General features: G+C 36.9%; 1 protein-coding gene across 5 annotated transcripts in view; it reads right to left on the bottom strand.

Annotated features, from left to right (window-relative positions):
- PPP2R5C (protein phosphatase 2 regulatory subunit B'gamma) overlaps positions 1-13,148 on the bottom strand; it is an 85,393-nt gene that overhangs the window by 33,049 nt on the left and 39,196 nt on the right. The gene's annotated exons all lie outside the window — the stretch shown is intronic.

Here is a 13,148-nt window from a genome sequence, read left to right as displayed (position 1 = left end):
ACTTCCCGAGATACAAGCATAGCACTGTTTAAGACTACAAGCAAGCTTTCTGAATCTTCAAACAACTTTCGGGAATATAGTGGACTATGAACCCCATATAGGACTATGAACCCCAGTAAAATACACTGTACATGACAGGATGATTTAACAAAATTGCAACAGTGATGCATACTTGCCTTTGCCAGAAATAGATACCGCATGGAAAAAATACATACTTGAAAAAAATGCCACAAGGCATTCCCCAAACGGCTGAGTTTGTGTAAGGAATATTATACCACATCTGCAGAAATACTCTGTTTTTAATATTAAATGGGTAGATCTTCAGTTTCAGCATTAGATTTAAGCCAGAGCCACTTGTTAAACCTGGGACCTGCCACCTCACAAAGTCCGTTTTTCTATCAAGTGCCTCCTACAACACAACAGGCTGCAGTAACCACATCTAGGCACAGAACAACTATGCAAGATTTTTTGAAACTTCTTTAACACAAGAAATATTTAAAGAAACTGGAGCAACGCACTCAGGATCTTCAATTATTTGGTCAATTTGTAACACTATTTTGAATGTTTGTTTCACATGTACAAGAGTTAGACTTGCATTATCAACCTATTTAAGCACTTGCAGGAGGAGTCTGTTAACTGTGGCCAGTACTGCAAAATTAAACCACACTGGCCTTCTAGAAAAGACCATACTTAATCACCGAGATGAATATAAGATATGAAAAAAAATTAACAGTAAATTTAAAAAACAAATTGAGTAAATACCTCGTTTGATATTTACTCGCTGTTTAATCATCACTCAGATGCAGCTGATAAGAAACTATTTTGATTTCTCTCTTCTGTGATACCTATTAGAAGTATTTCACAGGCTTCAGATATGCTGCGACCAGACTCCCTCATCTTCAATAACAAATAGGAAAAAAAAAAAAAAAAGTACTCTTTTGGTAACACTCTATAATTTGTTGTCTGTATCATTGTTATACAGACAATTAACCTTTTGAGACAAGGGTTGCCTTGCCTTACACAGTCTTTGTGCAGTGGTATTTTTATTGTTTGACAAGGTTACCTAGGTTATAAAAAAAAAATTTTAAAGATTTTTTTTTCCCCCTATTCTCACTTCCTGTGCTTTACACCTTAATCCTCCCTGCTGATCCTCTGTAATTCATTATTTAGTGCTTCCATGTAAAGCGAAATTAGATTGCATAGTTCAAACTTCTTATACAGAATCAATAAGCAAGTAAGCCAGCACTACCTTTGCCATCAGTATTTTCCAAAATAATGAACCTTCAAAACATTAAAAATATACTCATATCGATATAAAACCACCAATTATAATTTGAAACTAAAGTAAGCCTAAATCACCTAGAGCAGATATAGATGTAGAAGTTTAGGTTACTGTTAAGAACTAACACTAGACTGCTGTTTATAAACATTAATATGTTGACAAATTAAAAGACTTCCTATGGCTAACATTTCAACAGTTACAGAAGTTATGCCTTTTAAATTCTACAGAGCTTTAGCCTCGATGCCACAAAATTCTGCATGTGCTTTATTTTTCACTTAAGTAATCTCATGAGCAGTTAAGATGTCTAATGCATGTGAAGTTTCAGATCATTATACACAGCAAAAACTTTCAGGATCAGGACCTTAACTTTCAATACTTAGGAAATACTAAAGTAACTGGCCAGAGGCAAAGAAAGCAGTACTGTATTTTGACAGCAGCAAAAATTCATGTGCAATTTAAATGGCCACATAACTACAGCACTAAGCTTAAGACAAGAAATGTGAACACACCACAGAAAGCCTGCGTAAAATAACACTGTAACACATATCATGTTTCTGCATAATGACTTTTTTATTGTTAGATATGAAGTGCTAAGACATTAACAGCATGTTCAAAAACAGAGTAGGACTAGATTGCCTTTAAATATTCCTGCAGTTTACTCCCACTTCTTCCAGTTGATGACTTTTCTTTTTTTAGACTATCATAAAATGCTAAAATTTTCTCAAACACAAGCAGCAAGAGTTACCATCAAACAAAGGATTTCAAGTGGTACTACTGAATACGAGCTCGCAGAACGAACACATGCACATACAATCTAATAAATGAATGTCTGACATATCTACAGTCCAGTTGATTAGTTAAATACAATGAGTTGCTCTCCTTTAAGTGCCTGACAAACTTCTCCTTAAGACAACAAAAACTGGAGCAGTTCTTCCCTCCCCAAGAGAAGCTGCTTTCAAAAGTACTTTTGTTATAATAAACCTGGAGGACATATTTGGTTTAAAACAGCATGCGATTTTTTGTTGAAGTTATGTACACTGAATTGCTCTGAAGATTAATTCCAGAAGAAAACCCTGTAAAGTAATAGCCCTGAAGAACATACAGAATAAAATGCAGAATACATGAAAGAAACCATAACCAGTTACAGACTTCAGCATCACCAAGACACCTGGGAGAGTGAAAACTTCAAGAACTAGAAAGAAGGTGCTAAATGACAGGTGTCCCTAAACAGAGCAACAACCTTCTGGCAAATAAACCAAAATTCCTGTCCCGTGTTGTGAACAAGTTGAGGGTACCTTAAGGCACACAAATTTTGTATCTGAATACGCACGCTTTTGTCTATTTGGATTAAAAACTACACCAATGCATAATTTGTCCTGCAAAAAGAGTATTTAGTTGAGTAGCTTGCGTACTGAAAGCCAGCCGAATTTATGACCTGAATGTACAAAGTCTCAGATGTACCAAGCGGTTGGAGTGGTTACCTTTTCCCAATTAACTGTAAAATGGAAAGTGGTTCAACCTGAAGTGTAACAACACAATTTCACTTAGGGATACTGTGCTATGAATGTATAACTCCACAAAATCCAAAGCCTAAATAGAGACTATAATCATACAACTAATAGACATACAATTACAGTTATTTACAGTACACTAACCTCAAAGAAGAGCTCTAATGACTACTAATCTCTGAAGTTAAAAGACTGACACTTAGGAGGGTCAAGAAACACCCTCAAAAGGCAAGCCACCCCCCTCGCCATTTATTTTGAAGTGGGTTGACTATTTCAAGTACCTCAGTCATGCTTGTTATTTTAGCAGAGATGTTCTTTATAGAGACAGAGAACCTCGCATAATTCTAAGGAACTGTGTTTTGTTTGGTTGGTTTTTTTTTCCCCCTTTAGGGGGGTTCATCAATAACTTTCAGGTGTCCAGACCTCAAATCTCTCGTGGTACTTGTCTGGAGTACTTGCCATCAAATCAAGATCATCCCTACTTTTAAGGTTTGAAAGGTTGATTTCAGTATGACAGAAAATAGAAGGCGGCTAAGAAGCTGACCTGAGTAGACCGTAATTTTTGTGCAGAGAACGTACGCACACCTGCAGAGCAACTCTGAGACGCCCCGAGAAGTCATGTATCCTCGGCCACATACCAAGGACTGTCTGGCTATGTTCTTTCAGTTAACTGCATGGAGACCTCTACATCACCTTCCACTTCAATTAAGTGGTAACCCCCAACTTCCAGTTGCTGAAGTTAACTGACATATTTGAAGAGCGTGCCATTAGGTAAAAATTTCCATAGTTGAGCAACTCTGGTGCTCCATTCCCCAGTGAGCATGGGAAGGCCACGGTTATTCAGAAGCTACTCCTTACAATTATTCCAAAACTGATATTTGGAGCTATTCACTGAGCAATGGTTTTAAAAAAACAAAAAAACCCCAAAAAACCCACAAACAAAACAAAAAAAAAACCCCCAAAACCCACCCAAAAAACCAAAACACATGAAAAAACCACCATGCCCCCCCCCAGTCAAAACAAAACCACCCACACACACCTCTCCATTTGCTAGCCACTATTTACATCATTTTCACAGAACTAGTTTCTAAATAGTAGCACTAGTATAATCTTAAGACTCTCTATTCAATCCAAACACTTACCCCTATCAGTAATCATACTTCAAATGAGTAGTGTTTCTGGTCTCTTACTGGAACAGGAGCATGGTTTTTCAGAATCACAAAGAATTTCAGTCTTACATTTGGATTAGAAGTCCAGCAATTCCTGACACAGATTTACACAAACAAATACTGTAATGGCATAATTTATGCCTAAATCTGCGTTATTTATCCTACTGTCCTTTTTGTGAGATAGAAAAATACACTAGAAAAAGTATCAAAAGAAGGTAGGTACTACGATAGCAAGGTAAGCTTCTGGGCCTGAGGGATCACCTGTTTGTCTTGTTCAGGTTTTTCAGTTTCTTTCCTTCCAATCCCAGGATAACTGTTAGATCAACTTACACAAACAACCTACAGAGATGCAAACTCTACCCCTTCTACTTTAACAGTACTGGTACAGCAGTAACTATTCAGTTTGAAATCTTCGACATCATCTTAGACTGTGGCCTTGCCACATAAACTTGATAATGAGTATAAAATATGTTTCTTTCCACTGTATAATTGATACCAGCTATGCTTTTATTATTGGACTAAATATACCAGTACCTCACTCTGTGAAAGGCAGCACTTTCAGTCCACACCTCAGTTTGAAACAGCCAGGGAAAGACCAGGTACTCAGCTACTGACTGCCTTAGCAGAACACAGATGATTGGCTGGAAAAGCTAAAATTTAAAAGAGTCGACTTTGTATAAAAACTGATTCCTTGGAAGCGTCAGGTATGTCTTCAGCCGTTCTTACTGTGAGTTAAAGGTAAATGAGCTCACTGCAAACGAACTGTTCACGCTGGTAACTGCCCTCCCTCCAACCCTGCTGGCTTCTCAGCCAGGACGTGGCATATTCTGTTCTACCATTCTGCACCCAGGACAGACTACAGCACCCTGAGAAACCACCATTTTTTTTTAAGGTACAGCACAGCTAAACAATTAAAACGTAGTTATAGTCTAACGAATCAAGATTTTTCCTGTCTTCATATTAAAACAAGTTTTACCTCGTTTAAGAAAATTAGAAATAGAAGTGAAAATCAATCAGAAAACACTGAAGTTCAGTTAAGTGCCTGAACATATGTTCAATATTGCATGATACATGAATATTTTTGCTTTGTAGGACTGTAGAGAACTTACTGTTCTCCAGATAACATTTTTTATGTTCCTTCAAATATAAAAATTACATTTTTAGTTTTGTATTGTAATTGTGGAATCGCTGGGCACTGACGATTAATTCATCCCCCATCTTTTTCACAGAAGCCCATTTTTCTATGACAACAGTGTAATTTAATAGTTGCTGAATGGAGGACAAAAGGCACGGCAGGGTAAGTAGGTGACCCAGAGATGTCACACAAAACAGCCGTTTTCTAGTACAGATTGGGACTGAACTAAAGCTAGAAGTTTAAAGTTTGTAGGTTGTGTCCTGACAGGAAGAACAGTTGATACCATTTCTACCACAAAACACAATTTGTGGTCAGTAAAATTCACTACATTACATCATTTTGAAAGCAGAAAAGAAGAGACATGGTTGATAATTTGCAGAAAACACATACAGAAGATAAAATTCATCTCAGTTCTGTGAGCACTTTCTTGCTCATATATAAATGCTCAGCAGAGCTACCAGTTTTACTCGGCTGACAGCTCCCCCATTTCATTAAAAGAAAAATAGCTCTCTCTTTTTCTTCAAAACTGCCAGATACCCATAGCTACCAGACTACGTACACACACATCAGTAAAAAAAAGTTCCTTTCATTTTAAATGGACAGCTAGATTTTTTTAATACAGAAACACAAACAGAGGTTTAACTCAAAGAACATACAGATCACCATACAAAGGAGAAGGAACATGTGCAAAAAACAAGGCCGTAGGAAAAAAAAACCAACTAAAAATCACATGCTAAAAGTAACTGTTTCCTTAAGACACTGTTGTAGAGTAAAAGTCTGAGCGTGTAAGGTGACTCCTGCTTGCAAGTTGATGACACATCTTACGGAACACCTCCGCAAACCTATTACTGAAGGGCTAGGCTTTTTAATGATGTGGAAAACCAAGTTAACTCTTAGCTAGGGTGCTACCCAGAACATATCATCAAGTTTATTGATAACATGGTCCCTTCTGCTGGTCAAAAGCAAGTATTAGCGTATTTCAAATTTGATATCCATTGTAAAAGCAAGCAGTGTTAAAGCTTCAGTGAAGCTTTGTAATTTGCACTGTGTAGTTGTACTTCAACACAGGGAGTCCAATACCTTTGCAATGTTTCCTTAGACATTTCAGTTGATAGTACCATGACAGCATTTTTTCAAAGAATAAGCAGAGTTCAGTATCTTGAGCAAGAGAAATGGAAATTGCCAGACATGAAAGCAAAGGGACCACAAACCATGGGAAAGGACGTAATCTGTCGAAACACGCATTTACCAGAATTAGCACTTTTCCTAGAACTAGTGATCAACTCCTTAAAAAGGGAAGAACACAAGACAATTACAGAAAACAAGAAAAGATTACAAAAGCTTGTCTAACATTTGATAAAACTCCATTTAAAATATTTACCTTGTTTTGAAATGGTTAAATAGCAAGGAGTACTTTTCTGGGTTACAGAACCTAATTTTTATTGCATTTCTATTATTTGACAGACTCATTACAGTTTTCATGGATTTTATTGAAATCATGACGACAATAATTAACACTACTTAGAGGTGACACTCTCCCAATTAACAATATTCTATCCTAATACAAGATACTGGAAATAAGGGGGTGGCGCAGGGAAGAAACCTTCCAGCTCATGCATGGAGAAGTTTAATTAAAGCTATTACTTCTAGCAGCACTTAAAAATAAACTCGAGGAATACAAGAAAGTACTATAATTATATAAGATGTATTTTATACTATAACTAGCAACCCTGGGAGTGGGAGTTTGGCTGCAGACAACTCAAAGCAGGCAAGATATTGTTGTATACATACATTGGACTAGAAAATACATAAAACATACTGCTGTTTATATTGTTTTATTTGGAACATTATTGATCCTGTAGAAGCATTTATTTGCCAAAATAAACGCTTAAAACAAGAAAAACGACCACAGCAATCAAAGCCACAGGAACACTTATGGAAAAACAGAGTGCTTGTATTAGACTCAAGAGAGCACTGTATATAAACATTTTAAGTGGCACAGAAGAGGAACAAACTTCTGCTCTTTATCTCACTCATGAAGATAAAGGGATGCGCATGTAAGCGGTGAAGTGTCATAAAAGAATGCAGGCTTACTCCAAAGGAACCGAGCTGTAAGTTCAAGGTCCTTCTCTAATTACCATGTATTATACCTGTAAACATTCCTACAGAGTAGTTCTCAACAACACTTTTTTTTTTTTTTTTTTTTTTTTTAAACACTTGGCACATTTCTTGTCAGAAACGGGGCACTGGAGATTAGATGGACCTTCAGCCCAATCCACAACAACAAAGCCCACAATTCCCAAACAACTCCTGATGAAGAATTAAAAATACTGTACAGGTACTTAGCACTTCCATAGAGATTACAAGAAAACACTTACTATTCCAACCAGCTATTATCATAGTAAAGTTGCTTTGTTCAAGGCCAGTTGGAAGGTGAGCTGAGAACGGCGGGTGGATGCAGAAGGGACGTTCCCAGTCTCAAGCAGTACTTGTACAGCGGACCGAACCTTCCGAAGGGAGACCCTGGCCTGCATCTGCTGCCTTTATGCAGCGCCAGGATGCTGGGAGCAGCCTGGGCGCGCTCAGGAGAGGGGGGAAATGAGAACCAGCTGTAATTACGGGCTAGTTCACTCCTGTGCTTTCAAGGAACTGAGCTGCTGCCAGAAATACCTTCTGGCTGTTCTTCAGATAACAGAAATTTGTAACTGGAAATTACAAATTGGAAATTTTCATTTCCCTGCATTTTGAGAAACTGCACTGTTCCTACCTGCTGCTGTTTCACATTCAGTAATGCACCTGAAAGACTGGCACCCAAAATATGAGAACTACTTCCCTACACGTTGACAGAAAATAAGGTTTAAAAAACAATGCTTAAAATCATACATATGTGGCACATTTTCTACCTAAAATTCAAAGGCCAGCTGCATTTTACTTTATTTTCAAGTAGTAGGTACTCCAGTGGTTTTATTTAAAGAAGCTTTATTTCCAGCAAACAAGTCCTGGTTAGTAGTGAACATCCAAGCTTTATGTTTTCAATAAAGCAATAGCGCTGATACTGCTTCTATGCTTATCTGCAGTCTGGATCTAGCCGTAACTCCACTTAAGATAAAGTTATTTCACTTGAGGCTGCTTGTGTATGAAACTAGTCTTCATCATGATACAGAAGCGTGAAGGGGAAGGCAGGAGCAAAATGTTGGAATTCATTAAGTAGAAAGGTACACATTTAAAATTTTCAGTTTCTACATAAAGAAATCTCTTGGCTAATTTTCATTCAAATGAGCAGCTTTTCATTGGATTATGAGTCTTTTAAACCAATATGGTCTTCCATTTAATGGAAAAAAAAAAAAGGGCTATTAGAATCAAATGAGCCATTATCAGACTAATTAAACAGCAAAAGAAAAGCCACCACCCAAAAAAACCCCACAGCTTAAGAGAGCCTGAAAGGAATGAGAAGCACATGCTTGTCAGTCCTGGAGTGAAGCTCAAAATAGGTGCTTCACAACATTAATCCCCCCTGAAAGCTGCAGTCGTTGGGGAATCCAGTGCTGAAGGCTATTGCTGGTGGCAGCTATCTCCTAACTACAAGATTATGTTGTGGTTTTGAGGATAGAGAAACTAAGTAATGACATTTAACCGTCAAAGATTTAAGACAGGAGATCTTAAGGACTAACTGGTAACAAAGTAGAAAAAATGCCTCCTGTCATTTTATACTATTTGGCATAATTTTTACATGCTAAACAACCCGAGGCACTGAAATTACTTCCAATAACATCTTTTCCAGGTGTCATAAGTCTAATGATGATAAAAACAGATCAACAGTGAATAATCTCTGCACCCAATTATCTAATGATTTTTCATAAGTGGACCAACACCACGCTGCACCTAAGCTCCTGCTTTACAAAGAGCTTTATCAGAAGTCAACTGTTTTCTTAGAAGCCATATGAAATTTTAAAAATCCTTGAGAATATATTTGTAATAATATTTAAGAGAAATAAGGGGGTTTAGACTATATTAAAATGTTTAAAAATAGAAAGTGAAGAGTAAAAGTGCTAGCTGTATAAATACTTTAAAGGCAATGTACCATACAGAAGAAAACAGGAATGCTTATACAGGAAATGACAAGTGAAACAAGCCGAAATGGGCTTGAGCTAATGAAATAAAAATTCCACCTGAAAATTAGGAAGAAAAATGACAGGGAGGATAATCAAATAGACAACGGAAGAAAAAACTGTCTTAACAAGGGAAGAGAGAAACCAAACAGATATAGAACTCTCAGTAGAGCTTTTTGGCATACAGTTAATATGACAGCAAAACCCATTTTTAAACACAAAGCACTTACTAGCAACCTAGGAGAAAAATCCTCAATTTCCTAGCCATTACAATGTACTTGAATCCATTCTCACAGCATAAAAACAAACTTATTATGCAACATCTTCAAATGCCTTTGAAAACTTGAAAATTGTTTTTTAAGTATGTATAACAATCTGTCTGAAGAAACAAAACACTACTGTGGCGAGACCAGACTTCAGTTACGTTACAGAACATAATTCAAGCGTATGGTGTAATTCAGAAGAAGATTTATATTAAGTTGAAGAAACCCACAAACCACTGAATAAACGCTGCCACTTTGGACACTTGGTTGAAATAGGTATCGGCTAATCAAGCCTAACCATCTGCTGTAAGCCCAAGTGCCGCTTCCTGACACACACCCAAACTTCATACGCCAACCCATAATTCTAGTGAGATAGTGCTCATGAGCCTGAGTAACTTGCCGATCAATGTTACCTGTCACACATGTACGATAAATATAATTCAAGGAACAATCAACCGCCAAAATGTAAAATAACTTGGGTTATTTCCCCAGAGCGTATCAGCCTGCTTCTTCCTCTCTTCACTCCCCCTATGTATGCTAAACCCTAGGGGTTACTCCTTGCTTTCTACTGGATGCTTCTGAATGACAAAATAGGTTGATTTAATGATGACATTTAGAATAATTATTAACAGTTATCACAAGAATTCATTGAAGAATGCTAGGTCACGTGTTGGCTTAGAAAGAGATGACATACTAGTTTAAAAAGCATGATGAAAAGCCCTCCATGGTTTTCTACAAACTCCAGTGTTTCACACCCTAATGCAACCTAAACCAAACGCACAGCCCCTGTCCAAGAACTCTGGTTAAGTTATAAGCACAACTGCATGCATGTTCCAGCTTGCCTGAAGCTAACGCTTATTTTTAAATTAGCAAACACTTCCATAACCTTTCCTTGATTACAACACTAAATCAGCTTTTTAAATTCTCCATTCTCTTCAAAACTAGAATTAGGATGGGGAATATGGTAAGTCTTTTTGAGAAGTCTGTTCATAGGGAGGGCTTTAACAGTGCAGGCCACTCTTAGCCGAGATGCAAACTGAGGTCCTGAATGGTTGATTGACAACTAAAATCATCCCAAACTGCCATACAGCATTAAAAATTCCAGCAGTCATTACAAGATATGCAAAAGTATCGCCAAATACCACCAGCACTTTTTTGTGGTTTTCTTGGGAACAATTTCTTAATAGATTTTAATAGACAGTAAGTCCCATCCCCTGCATGTGGGTTTTTGTTTGTTTGTGGGGGTTGGGGAGGCAGGGGGGAAGAGGGTGCTTGGTGGTGGTTTTTGTTTTGGGGTTTGGTTTTGTTTTCTTTCTTTTTTTTTTTTTTTTTTTTAATTCCCTGAAAAAGCCTACTTTCCGATTCAGTGCATAGTTTTCCTCATTTTTTTTTGCATAAGCAACACTTCTTAGTCCCATGTGCCTGTGAAATTTAGGCACCTTGTGTGATGTGACACAGGTAAAAGAAATGGTCAAGCACTATAGCAACAATGTTTTGGGAAGGAGAAAAAGGAAATAATTGTAGAGCTGGGTCAGTAACTTGCTTAGCAGCCAATGCTGGCCATGTCAAACGCTAACAACAATTACTTCAAATGCTAACAGCAATAGCCAGCAGTTTCCTGCTAGGAAATAAAAATTACATTTCATCAAGGAAGGTTTTGACTCAAATATAGTAGAAAGCCCATCAGGCCCATTTCAAAATGTAGTAAAATATGTGCTTTCGACATAATCATATTTTAAGAAGATTAAAGATACAATATACCTGCACGTTTTGTCAGGAATTAAGCACTTAAGAATTTTCCATTTAACTAAAAAATCATTCCTGCACAATCCAACATTATTTTCCTCGTATCATATCTGTCTGAAAACACGCACATTTCCTTCAAAGAGATGTCTTCAGTCTCACAAAAGAATTCCAGTAAGAACAGAAATTGTACTTATTAGCAACAGTGTCCCTGCTTAGCTGCCAGAAAAGCTGACATTCTGGTGATAATTTGCACCAAATTTCCACCCCTCTCACACAGCAGAAAGAGTAGAGAATTTCATTACTTAATAGATCAAATTGGAGCCTCCAACAAATCCATAAATCTACAGGGCACAAACGAGTTCCTTGGCTTTATTAGCTATGAATCTAAGACTGACCCACTACTGCATGTCCAGAAATCCTGGACATGTTTATAGACATCTCTCAGCACATTTCCCAAAATATTAATTATTTTATTTACAATTTTCTTTTTAGACAGAAGATTTAGATGTGCAATGAAAGCTATTTCTTTTGATTTCTTCCATTTAAAAATAAGCTTTAGGATTCTTTATCCCTTAAGCTACATTAATGAATACTGAGTTTCCAATAAGAGGGAGTGAGAAAAGGTACGCAGTGAAGCATATGCTCAAAATTTCACTTTAGAGAGGATGTGTTTATTCTGATCCAAAGGTCAATAAGATCTTAATTTCCTACTGGGACAAGAACAACACAAAGTTTTCATAGCGTGCAAATAACTTTAACAGACAGTCCTCAAAAAAACCCTGTGCGTCAGTTTTTACATTAAGATACTTTCTATAGACAATCACATGTAACAGGAGCAAAAGATATAAAAATATTCTGTTAATAGCTTAGAAGAAAGATTCTAGTGTTAAGACTAGTTACAGTTTGTTTGGAAAATATGTTTGAAGAAAAACTTATTACACCCAAAGGACAGACAACACACTTTTTCCTTAAATTACTTATGGGATTTCAAGCTTTGATCAATTTTGTTCAAGTTTTCTTTCCAACGTGGCTTTTTCTTTCCAACGTGGCTTGAATGAACACAGGACACCTTTGAAACACGACTGACATCGTTACGCTTTCACTTTAAACACAAAAGCAATATGTGAATTTGGTTCTAGAGGCTGTGTGAAGACACAGCTGGTAGCTTTAACCCAAAAATGCAAATTAAAAACCTTCCATAAAACTCCTCAAAAATGAAAAAGCGTTTCAACTTAGTAGACAGCTACAAACAACTAGAAAAGTCCCAAATGATTTTTTTTTTTTTTTACTTCGGTTTTACATTTCATGTATCATTTTTTCTTTGTGTAACTTCTAAAGAAAATATCTACTTCATATAATTCAGATCCTTATCAGTAACAAGAGCAATTATGGAAAAGGACATAAAACTGTCACTTCCACTGCTGAGAACAATCCAGAGTCAGACCCCACCCCTGATTTTAACCGCATTTGAAAAAGGAAACTTAATTGGCAAATTATAACAGAAATGGTGTTGCATGATTTGTATGTGCATTAAGTGGAATTGATTAAAAGAGGTGCGGATGTGGCTTTAAAATATCACACACTCACAGCATCATTTAACTCAGTTTTGTCATTTGAGACGCAAGCATGCAGGCAGAAGCCAAGCACCAGCTCTGTTAGGCTGACAAGACTGGACGTTCACTAGTATAGAGTGTTTATCTCAGGCATAAAGATTAGAATGTAAAAGCCACCACCACCAGCAGAACATCTTGTCTGCATATGATGTAAATATTTCCGTATCTTTTAAATACTGCCGGTGCTCACTTCATCTGTGCAGTTTACAATGCAGCTTCAGTAGCTATCAGTATTTGATAGCACATGGAGAGAATCAGCTGACTCTACAGAAGTTGAAATTAATTATTAAAAAACTTTGAACAGAAATAGGAATAAACATTTT

Source organism: Nipponia nippon, unplaced genomic scaffold (assembly GCF_047370975.1).
Source record: "Nipponia nippon isolate SJK-2023a ecotype South Korea unplaced genomic scaffold, ASM4737097v1 scaffold_11, whole genome shotgun sequence".
Lineage (NCBI taxonomy): Eukaryota > Metazoa > Chordata > Aves > Pelecaniformes > Threskiornithidae > Nipponia > Nipponia nippon.
Note: the sequence above shows the minus strand (reverse complement) of the source record. Positions and strands in the feature narration are given on the sequence as shown.